Consider the following 12,838-nt stretch of genomic DNA (forward strand, 5'->3'; position numbering starts at 1 on the left):
CCCCCCAGGGAAAAATGTTTTTAAGCCTATATACTTAGTGTATGGGTATTACAAGTATAGGAGACCTGCTCCAGTAAACTGGGAAAACTGTTTTAGTAGGCCATCCTCCACGTCCCTTCCGACACCACACTAGATCACCAGGGTAATCGTGGTCTGTGATGAAACAGCCACTATACTTTTTTGCAAGGGTGTTTATGATGACCGTAAAAAAAATATTTACACAATAGGTTGATGTGTACCCCCCAGGGGGAAATGTTTGTCAGCCCATACACTTAGTGTATGGCCATTACAAGTATACGAGACCCACTCCTGTAAACTGGGAAAACATTTTGCGATCATCCTCCACATCTCTTCCTTGGGGGATTGGAATGTGTGCAAACTTTGGGCAGACCTTATATTTGCTTCATGGGCAAACTTTAGGTGACTTAAAAAAATCAGAATAATGGGAACTTTGGTTTCATGTGGCCATCCAGTACTTGTGTTTAAAGGCTTATTGGGGTGCATGTAACTTTGGTGCAGGGCAGGCCTTGCAATCAATGCACAAGTAAAAAGTAAGGGAGTACGAAATTAATAATATGAACTTGGTTTTCATGTGGCCATCCAGTACGTGGCTTCAAAGACTTATTAGGGTGCGTGTAACTTTGGTACAGGGCAGGCCTTGCATTCAATGCATAAGCAAACAGTATGGAAGTACCAAATGAATACTGGGAAATATGGTTGCATGTGGCCATCCAGTATGTGGCTTTAAAGGCTTATTGGGGTGCATGTAACTTTGGTGCAGGGCAGGCCTTGCATTCAATGCATAAGCAAATAGTATGGGAGTACCAAATGAATTACTGGGAACTATGGATGCATGTGGTCATCCATGACATCTTTTCAATGGGTTGTTGGGTTGCATCCGAATATTGGGCAGCCCTGCCACTCACTGCATACGCAATAACAGTATAAGACACCCAATGTTTAATAATGGGAACAGCAAAGCATAGCCGGCTGATAGCTCCCTAAGAATAGTGAGGGCCAACTGCTGGCCCTCTAAAAATAGACTTTGTGCTTTTCAGAGTCCCTCCTTCATAAATAAAATAGGATGTGTCTCATGATGTGTCACACACCACATGGCCCAAAAAGGTTGTAAACTGTTAAAACGACATTTGCCATTGAATGCGTTTGTCTTTGTTGAAAGCAATGGTAATGTTAAAAATGCATCAAAAACGCTACTTGTGAAGATAGACCAAGTGGTTGAGGAAAATTTTTGTTTTGGGTTAATTATTTTGCCTTATATAAAAGTCATTACCCTAGAAAGGATGTTTCTTAACATATTTCCCAGGAAAATCCATTTTGGTTTCATTTTTGTATGTTTTTTGTGCGTCAGTAAAAATAGCATACGACTCTGACAACATTGTTCACAGCTGTGACCTGGGAGTCAGAAATGCTTCCAGGGGCATTCCCCATGATGTTCCCATGTCATTTGAGCACTGCTTCCCTCATTTTCAGACTTTAGAAGGACCCCGGGGGGGGTCTCAGAAAAAATACTCTGTTTTCCAATGCACTTACATTGGGCTTGTTGCTCGGGTCGAGTACCCGAGTATTCCAATTTGCTCAACCTAAGCAACGAGCACCCAAGCATTTTAATCTTCGAGCAGTAGCCAATGTCTGATCTCACTGATCTGAGATATATAGAACAGCAAGTGAACATTAATTTTTGAAGTTCATGCTGGAGACAGAAAACCGGGTAACGTATAAGGTTCTGGGATTTGGGAAAAGAATCAAATTGTGATGGATGGATACATGAATGAATGTGATGGATGGATACATGAATGAATGGAAAAATAACTGTTAGGGACTCTGCTAAATTTTAGCCTGAGGGACACACGCAATGAAATTGACTTTTGACAGGTGTCCTATCCCTAGGTTGGATTCTGACAAAGTTCTTAGCATGTTCAGCACATGTCTGACATGCTGCTCATTGCAAATTGTCTACTTATTTAAAATATCTTCACAATTTCCTCATGGACATGCAGACATTGCCAATAAGCAATGCGCTATTAATTTCAAATGATACAGCAGGTCGTGGCTGTAAGCTTTATGAATTGTTTCTTAGCAGACACCTAAAAGCATACTACATGCAATAAATATTGTGCTTAATCTCATACCTAAGCCTCAGATGTCTGTGTTTCCCACATGATCACTCTGTGTTCAGTATTTCATAGAACATGTTCCCATTATAGTCTATGGGGATTTTCAAAGATCTGGGTGTTATTTGAGGAATAAAGATCTGGGTAAAAAAAATTGGAGACAACGATTTTTAATCAGAGCTATGGATAAAAATCACCCATTCAAGTTTATAGGTCAGAGAAATACTCTGACAGCACACTGATGGAATCCTTTTTGCCTCTTAGTGTTGTCATTATTCACTGACTGTTTGGTTGAAAAAAACTTGAGAAACCACCATTAGTTTTTTTTATTTTATTTTCTTTTGCATACATGAAAAACTGATGAAACTTTGATGGAAAAAAAACTAACATTCTGAAAAAAATGGACAGACATCTGTCTGTTTTCCACATATAGTAAAAGCTATGTAATTTTTTATGATCGGTTATCAAAAAGGCTTAAATCCATTACATATTGAAGAGAATATAGATGGCGTCATGTAACTGGAAATTTTGGGCATCAACCTCCTTCCCTCAGTAAGAGCATTGAAGATGGGTCATGGCTAAGTCTTACAGCATGACAATGACCCGAAATGTACAGCTAGGGCAACTAAGGTGTGGCTCTGTAAAAAGCATTTCAAGATCCCAGAATGGACTAGCTAGTCTTCAGACCTGAACCCAATAGAAAATCTTTGGAGGGAGCTAAAACGCAATGTTGCCCAGCAACCGCTCCAAAACCTGAAAGATCTGCAGATGATTGGTATAGAGGAGTGGGTAAAATCCCTGCTGCAGTTTGTGCAAACTTGGTCAAGAACTGCAGGAAACGTCTGACCTCAGTAGTTGCAGACAAAGGTTTCTGTACCAAATATTAAGTTCTGTTGTTCTATTGTATCATCTACTTTTTTCATGCAATAAAATACAAATTAATTATGTAAAAAGCATACAATAAAAATTAAAGACCTCTCCATTCTTTGTAGATGGGAAAACTTGCAAAATTTTCAGTGTATAAAATACTTGATTTTCCCCACTGAATCAGCAATTTAATTGGTATGCCAATGAGCACCCGTAAAGTGTGATGTTTCACCCACCATGCATCATGGTTCGGATGGTGTTCTTGGGATTGTACTCATACTTCTTCTTCCTCCACAAATAGTGACTGGAGTTGATACCAAAAAGTTCTATTTTGATCTCATCTCACCACATGACCTTCTCTGATGCCTCTTTTGGATCAACCAAATGGTCATTGGTGAACTTCAAATGGGCCATGGGTGAAATGAGACATGTGCTGGTGTGAGTAGGGCGACCTTGCTGTAGACCATCTCAGCCTTGTGCAAGACTACAATTTTTCCCCGGTGTGCTTAGACCATGGTGGCCATGGTGAAGAAATTGGAGTGTGATTGATTGAGTGTGTGGAATGGTGTCTTTTATACATATAATAAGTTCAAACAGGTACAATTAATACATACAATAAGTGCAGAGTAGGAGGGCTTCTTAAAGAAAACTAACAGATGGTGAAAGCCAGAATTCTTGCTATTTAGTATGTGATCAGTTACTTATTTCATGCAATTAAATGCAATTTAATTATTTAAAAATCATACAATGTGATTTTCTGCTTTTTTTTTTTATTCTGTCTTTCACCATTAAAGTTTACCTATGACAGACCTCTCCATTCTTTGTATATGGAAAAACTTGCAAAATTGCCAGTGTATAAAAGACGTATTTTCCCCACTGTATCAGAAATTTAATTGGTATGCAAATACGTTCCAGTGTCTTTTTAAAGCCCTGAGTGCCATCCCAGCAAGTGTGTGTGAGCCATTTCGAGCACCGCTCAGCGGTAGGTTTGGGGCACTGTCAAATGTTCCACTACTTCATCCCGGATTTTGTCAACCCTATAAAGTAACTACTGGTTAACTGCCATGCGTGAGAATATTGGCTCCGCACGCAGTTGCTGAGCCACCCCATTTACCTCTACTACTCTTTTCAGTGCCTATATCCCATCCCTGATGACGCCGCTAATGCAGTGAAACATGTTGGGGGACACTGGTGCTAAAATTTGTTGTCCTATTCTGCCAATATGCATTAGCATAGCAGATGCTATACACTTTCTAAATATAAATTAGCAGGAATACAGCAGAAAAAAACTGCAGACTTCTGAGACAGATTAGGGACAAAACTTTTAGTACCCTTTGTATATTCTTTATTTTAATCAATAGAAATAAAAGTAAAATTTTATGGTTTTCTAGTGAGGGTTTATTTGGAAATTATATGTATACTAGCTGAAGAGCCCGGCGCTACCCAGGCATAGTAACTAACTGTGGTTAGTTATAGCAAATTATAATTATCCTCCATCCCATAATCCCGTGCCCATATACCAATCATACATATCCACCATCCCATATGCCCGTGCCCATATACCCATCATACATATCCTCCATCCCATAGTAGAGTGCCCATATACCCATCATACATATCCTCCATCCCATAGTCACGTGCCCATATACCCATCATACATATCCTCCATCCCATAGTCCCATGCCCATATACATATCATACATATCCTCCATCCCATAGTCCCATGCCCTTTATACCCATCATACATATCCTCCATCCCATAGTCCAGTGCCCATATACATATCCGCCATCCCATAGTCCCGTGCCCATATACCCGTCAAACATATCCTCCATCCCATAGTCCAGTGCCCATATAACCATCACACATCCTTCATCTCATAGTCCCATGCCCATATACCCATCATACATATCCTCCATCCCATAGTCCCGTGCCCATATACATATCATACATATCCTCCATCCCATAGTCCCATGCCCATATACCCATCATACATATCCTCCATCCCATAGTCCAGTGCCCATATACATATCCGCCATCCCATAGTCCCGTGCCCATATACCCATCAAACATATCCTCCATCCCATAGTCCAGTTGCCATATAACCATCACACATCCTTCATCTCATAGTCCCATGCCCATATACCCATCATACATATCTTCCATCCCATAGTCCCGTGCCCATATACCCGTCAAACATATCCTCCATCCCATAGTCCAGTGCCCATATAACCATCACACATCCTTCATCTCATAGTCCCATGCCCATATACCCATCATACATATCCTCCATCCCATAGTCCCGTGCCCATATACCCATCATACATATCCTCCATCCGATAGTCCAATGCCCATATGCCCATCACACATATCCGCCATCTCATAGTCCCGTGCCCATATACCCCTCATACATATCCTCCATCCCATAGTCCAGTGCCCATATACATATCCGCCATCCCATAGTCCCGTGCCCATATACCCGTCAAACATATCCTCCATCCCATAGTCCAGTGCCCATATACCCATCACACATCCTCCATCCCATAGTCCCATGCCCATATACATACCCGTCATCCCATAGTCCCGTGCCCATATACCTGTCATACATATCCTCCATCCCATAGTCCAGTGCCCATATACCCATCACACATCCTCCATCCCATAGTCCCGTTCCCATATACCCATCATACATATCCTCCATCCCATAGTCCCGTGCCCATATACATATCCTCCATCCCATAGTCCTGTGCCCATATACCCGTCATACATAGCCTCCATCCCATAGTCCAGTGCCCATATACTCATCACACATCCTCCATTCCATAGTCAACCATTATGACATCATAATGAGCGGCGGCAGGGCTTGCAACCTTTGATGACATCAGCGTCGCCATGGCAACCATTGTGACATCATAATGAGGGGCGGGGCTTGGCGCGCACACACTGCTTCCCCAGTATGCAAATAGGGGCATTATGACATCACAATGAGGGGTGGGGCTTGACGCACACACACTTTTTCCCCCAGTATGTAGATAGGGGCAAAATTGTTTGGTGAATTGGAATGCGCGGGGTTAAAATTTCGCCTCACAACATAGCTTAGGACGCTCTCGGGGTCCAGACGTGCGACTGTGCCAAATTTTGTGGCTGTAGCTGCGACGGTGCGGATGCCTATCCCGGACATACAAACATACACACACACATACACACTTTGAGCTTTATATATTAGATATATATATATATCCCTCCGAAGACCATCTTAGTTCCTTCATTGTTTTTGTTATACTGCTTACTGAAAGCAGTTCAAGGAAATACACATGAATGAACACCCTGTAATTTTCCTTTTGTACATAAAGCATCTTGAAACTTTGAAAGCATCATGTTGATTTGCATTTTGTCATTATCATTCTGATCCCAAGGGAAAAGCAATGTTTTAGCCTTTGTTCCCCAAAGATTTCCTCCACAATGAGTTTACTTCTCCTGAATGTTAGAGGATGACTCTTTGTAAGTTGAGCGCCTAATACATTTTATAGCTGTTTTGTCTTATGTTATTTTGGTTAATTCCATTTCAGGCCAATAGATACATTTAAAGAAAAAATGAGAGTGAATTTAAAGGGAATCAGCTTGGTTTATTATGTAGACAGCTATGATTTTGCAGTTGTGAAGCATGTGGAAGTGGACAGCAGGTTAGGGTGGACTATTTGTATTTCAAAAGAAGCTTTTTAAAAATGGCAGTGAATAGAACAGCTTGAAGGATGCCATTATGCCATTATGGTAATGTCATCCAGGAGTTATTTATTTGTTAAGTATAGGAATGATGACCTTTGGTGTGGTCTATGGAGTGTCATGATCCCAGTGCGGGTTGGACCCACACGCTTGGGGTTAATGTCTGGAACCAGCGCTGGTGGACCTGCACTTCTGGGGTTAAATGTTTTGATCTCAGTGCAGGCTCTTACCTGCACACCTGGGGCTTATTATTGTGGCCTCTCCTTGGTTCTGGGAAAGCTTTTTATAGCCTCAGGAAGCTCCAATCCCTGTCAGTTATACTTTTGCCCTTGGCAGATTGTGTTGACCCCTGAGTGTGTTTGTGCTGTGTTCTTGTTTGCCTGATACTTTGGTTTCGACTCTGTCTGTTCTCTGGATACTGCTTGTTGGATTCTGCTTGGTACCTTCTATGTCTGTTTGGCTTTGACCGCTGCCTGGCCCCGACTATCCGTTCTGTCTCATCCCTGGTACTGTACTGCTATCTCTGTGTATGACCCCCGTTTGTCAGACCTGAGCATTCCGGTAGTTGTGTCCTGCCGATCTCTGGCAGCAGGATGCTAAGCCCCGCCCCTTGCAGTCACATGACCGTAGGTCCTTCATTGCTTGCTAACTTCAGTGTCTCCAGGTCCTGTTTGTCTGAGCTTCCCAGCCGTATCTGACCCCGGGCCCCCCTGCAGTGTGGGTGAGTCCCTGCTCAGCGGTGGCTGCACGCCGGCCCTGACAGGACCGTGACATGGAGGCCTAAGGGTAAGTGCACACATAGTTTTTAGGTTGTGTCCTGCGGTTTATCTGTGGATTATCCTGCGGTTTTGCCCAGCGGTTTCACACCTCATAATGGATAGGTGTGAAACCGCAGCGAAATCCACACAAAGAATTGACATGCTGCGGATTGTAACCCGCAGCAAAACCGCAGCATATGCACTGCGTTTTTTTATTTCCATAGGAAATAAAGGTACTGTACAATGCAGCAGAATTTGCTGCGGACCCGCAGGGCCAAATCCGCTGCGGATCCGTAGCAGAATCCGCAGCGTGTGCACATACCCTTAGAGTTGACAGGCTTTGGTAGTGTGGCAAGTCAGAACCTGCAATCCTTCAATTTTAGAATAAGATTGCCTGACTCTTATTTTGTGGTTTTAAATAAAGCTGTGTAAATGTAATATCAGAATAATGTGTATTTTATTCTATTTGGATTACATAGCTTTTTGGCATTTTGAGTCATGAACATATAAATGGAGGCCCATCCCATATTGAATAGTCACGGGCTTGGCTACAGTTATCCTCTCGGTGGATTTGCCAAGAGTGCAGGCAAATCAAAGAGGGGGATGCATCACTGAAATAGCACTGGATCTTCTTTATTCCCAGGATAGGTGCATATGACAGATGTTAGAGCATGACCAATCATAAAATGATGGGAAAACTTAGAAATATGAAAATCACTTAAGAAAAAACCCTTTAGTCCTATAGCTAATATCATTAGAAAATAATATATGCCTTTAATACCTCCAGAAAATGCTGAATATAATAACAAGAAAAAGTTTAACTCACTAAGTGGGGATGAAACTTTAATACACAAGCTCTATCACATCCTTTGTCCAAAAACTGCATTATAAAGGAATGATAACATGCCTTCACTGCTAAAGTTGTCATATCTTTTGGCAGGCCTTTCATCATTCTCCCTGCTCAATTTGTCAAATAGCTGTACTGTCGCTCTGCGAAATGAGGCTGAATATTACGCTCTGCTATTAGTGAAATTGATAACTATGTAAAAATAGAATAGAAAACTTCCAAATTAAATTGAGTAGTTAAGAAAGTATGTTTCACTGAGAGAACATCTATTGGCCAAACTAGTCAATATAAAATGAATAACTCTCGCAAAATACAATAAATGCGAATGAGTGAAAACTTAATTGACGCTACACTTATAGCTTTTTCTGTGTAATGCTGTCAGATATGTATTTACTATAGAGTCAGCAAGGCACAGGGCAAAGACAATGCTATTCGGGAGAGTACTGATGAAATAATTCTATGTTAATTCTGCTGGGCAGGGTTCTTAAGTTATTTAGCAAGTTCACACAGAATGCCTTAAATCTTTTATCAATTTAGCTAATCTTAACATTAAGGCAAAGTCAGGGTCAAGAATATTGGGGTGATGAACTGCAACTGAAAAACTAAGGAAGTACACAATTCCAAAGTGAAGAATCATATAATTTATTCATTCTAGTAAATTATTCTCTTATATGTATAGAAACCTCTTGTAGATACATTGTACATATAGGCCTATAGTACCATTGATCAAAGTCCCTTCTATTAGGGATGAGTGACTTTGCCTTTTTTCGGGTCGAGACGGGTTTCATGAAACCCGACTTTCTCAAAAGTCGGGTCGAACACAATCGGCCGATTATCGTGAAAAGTCGAAGGCCGACTGAAACACGAAACCCAATGCAAGTCAATGGGGAACCAAGGTTGGCAGGGAGTGGAGGACAGGAAACACACCTACAGTGCCCATTTTAATGCCAAAAGCATCAATTCTTATTACTTAAGCTCGTCAACCTTAATTTACTTTATAATAATAGTTAGGCATTGAAAACTGGGGATTATTTGGCTAAAGTAGTGGGGGGGTAGGGCTGGCTCCAGATTTTCGTGGGCCCTGGGCCAAAGAGTGTCACTGGGCTCCTTTAACACATGCCACAATTCATGATCCTCTGATACGGCAGAGAAATAGCGGTATAATACAATGAAAAATACTTCACTTCTTACATCTCATGACTGATATCTATTTTAAATTCTCCAATAGCTCCAAAAACGGACAGTATATTACGCCATACAGTATTATGGCCACCGCATAGTGCGCTATACAGAGTAATGAGGCCCATATATTTCTCCATACAGAATCATTGGTCCCATATAACGTTCCATACAGTATATGTTGGATGAAGCTCCACTGTCTTATGGGCCCAAATAATGCTCCATATATAATGGGCCCCATTTCTAAAGCTCCAGTGTATAATCGGCCCTGTAAATGCTGCTCCAGTGTCTGATGTCCACCTTTGGAATGCTCCAGTGTATGGTGGGGCCTCATATATCTTTCACCAGAGTATAGTGCTCCCCAAAAATTGCTGTCCCAACATTGAAAACAATTAAATTAGTCTCCTCACTAGGGAATCCCTGTACTAGTCTGGACTCCTCGTCGTCCCCATCTCCATCTCACTGCACTTGGACTGTTTAGAAAGAGGGCATACAGACATGATGTCATCGCGCTTTCTGACCAGAATGTCACTGTCAGGAAATGCGGAAGACGTCACGGTGGTGGAGCAGGGAGAGGTAAGTATTTCAACTTTGCAAGTGCTGTGATCCTGAGCAAGCAAGGGGGGGCCCACTCGTTGGCGATGGCACTGGCACGGGGCCCCTCATAGTACGGCGATGTGTCTGACAGCGGGTGGAGGGCCCTCCCAATGGCAGAGACACTTTTGCGTACTATGAGGGGCCCTGTGCCAGTGCTGTCGCCCATGAGTATGCCCCCCACCTGCTCAAGGAACCTGCACTTTCAACTGCACCTTCCTCTTTGTCACAGTATAAGGTGGTATAGTATGCGGGAAGGGGAACCTTAGTTTCATCAGGGTCAGATTCTGGCTGTGTAGAGTGCAAGGGGAATGTAGTGGTCTGGGTCAATGTACCAGCAGAATCATCTAGCAGTGGCTGGGCATCAGTGCACTTGTGGCGCCCCCAGGAGTACGGTCGCCACAGTGGCATTACCTTCCTCCTATGGAGTGTGATGTCATGCTTGGGAGCAATGAAGGATCTCTCTAGCAGTTAAACCAACACACAACACAGTTCCCACTCCAGGCCAGCAGGGAGACCTCTGAACCTGACTGCTGAGGAGCTGCACTCTGTGGTTGGGAGGAGGTAAGTTAGGGTAGTCTGTGAAGGGAAGGGAAAGTGTGTGGATGTGAGAAGGGGAGCTGGAGGATGAGCAGAGTTAAGGCTCACTCCTAGCTGGAGCACATGGTCCGGATTCCGGTCTCCGAGTTTGTAGGGACACTGACGGTCCTGTAGCAGAAACCGGAGGAAGTAGCAGCTGTAAATGCTCTGTTCCCAACTAAGGCTCGGAGGCCCCAGCAGCGTTGTGTTTGAGCCAGAAGGAAAAGGCTATGGCTGTCTGCCATACGAGAAAGTTCCAAAAGAGAGTCAGCAGGGGGAACTCAGTACTGCGAGTACCTCAGATAAGTGCTAGAACAGAGGCCACACTACCTATCTGCAGAGAGAGAATTCTAAATTTGCTTCCAGGCTGACCAACTCCTTCTCCATCTGTACTCTGGGTCCTGGATGGCACTTACCAAGTACAGGTAAAGGAACTGCACGACTGTGTCTGTCATCTTTCTCCTGCGCCTGGCGCACTGCTCTGCTACATCCTGCACTGCACACCATCTACCAACTCTTTCATCTGCCCTGCAACTACAGCCCTACCTGTGCAGGGCTTCTACAGCTTAGCTACACCACAACATCTGTCCTAGAGAAGCGACAATGCAGTGCGGGTCAGTCTGATCAGAAACCACAGGTGGCGTCATGTATCATTCACCTATAAACGTTATTCACCCCTTTGCATGTACGCCCAGGGCCAAGGAACGGGTCGTCACCACCAACGTGACACATCCCTCTGAGACACTGGCCCTGTACCGATTAACCCCACTGCCCTGGCTGGCCACCCACACTCCATGTCAGATTCATCTTGGACTGGGGAATTCACGATTTGACTTGATAACCCAGGCATGGTATGATAGAAAGAGCTACATGGACTAATGTGAAGAGTGGCCTGCTGCATCATTCACTTTTGGTGGGGGTGAAGGACACAAGGAAAGGGGTTCTTCCTGACCAGGAGCCAGCACTTGACGACTCAGTGCTTGCATTTTTTGAAACTTCAGAAGAGGAGGGCATATTTGCTGGAGTATGTTTCGGCAATGTAAGCCAAAACCTGTTCCTTATGCTCCGGCTTTAAAAGTGGTTAACCTACTCCCAGAAAAGGTAGCTTTCCAGGCGTTCCAGAGCCTGACCATGATGCAGACTCAACACCTCCTGCCTTAGCTGCTATTGTGCTTTTGCCACTACCAGAAGATGCACCACCACCATCAGCACCAGCTGCCCCCCCACACTCACGTCCACGGCCTCTTCCATCATACTTTAAAATTTTGGAGAAAATGTACCCAAAATAACATCAGATATATGGTACTGTATCAGAAGCGCACAGCTCTATACAGTCAAAGGATAATTGTCAATCTCCCTATATATTCCATCAGTCACACAGAGACGCTCACAGGCTCAGTATGGATTAGACAAGAATATAAAAAGTAGAAAAAGTGTACAGTATCATCAGATAGCAGGTATATATAGAATAGTTTAAACATTCTAAATCTCCGTAGATATTTCAGGATGCAGACACAGACGCTCTAAGGCTCAGTATGGATTACAACACAATATAAAAAGCCATAAAACGGTAATGGATCTGAAGAGTACAGCTGTACACAGTGTAGGGGTCATTGTTGTCAATCTCAGTATTTATTTCCACAGTCAGAAAATAACTCTCACTTGGTCAGTTTGGATTAGACCAGAATATAAAAAGCAGGAAATGGGTAATGTATCACAAGCGTAGAGCTGTATACACTAGTGTTGGGGTAATTTTTAAATGTACATCTAAATTGCAGGACTAACCCACAGACTGTCACAGGCTCAGGATGGATCACACCACAATATAACAAGAATATCCGCAAGAAATAATCACACATGTGGGACAATGTTCCAGGTGTCAATGATACTCTTAGAGTGGTGGGTGGAGGAGGATTTCCTGGCAGAAAGGGTACAGTATCACCAGATACCAGGTGTATATAGCATATTTTAAACATTAAAAATGTACGTCAATATATCAGGCGTAGTGTTGAGCCACCCTACTAGTGTTCGAGTTCGTTTTGGTTCGTCGAACAGAAGGCAAGTTCGTCGAATGTTCGAAGAACACCGTCGAACACCATTGAAAACAATGGCAGGCAAACACAAACACATACTAACACATAGAAAACAATTACAAAATACC

This window comes from Dendrobates tinctorius, unplaced genomic scaffold, assembly GCF_039654945.1.
Source record: "Dendrobates tinctorius isolate UK_male_01 unplaced genomic scaffold, ASM3965494v1 ptg000016l, whole genome shotgun sequence".
NCBI classification, from domain to species: domain Eukaryota; kingdom Metazoa; phylum Chordata; class Amphibia; order Anura; family Dendrobatidae; genus Dendrobates; species Dendrobates tinctorius.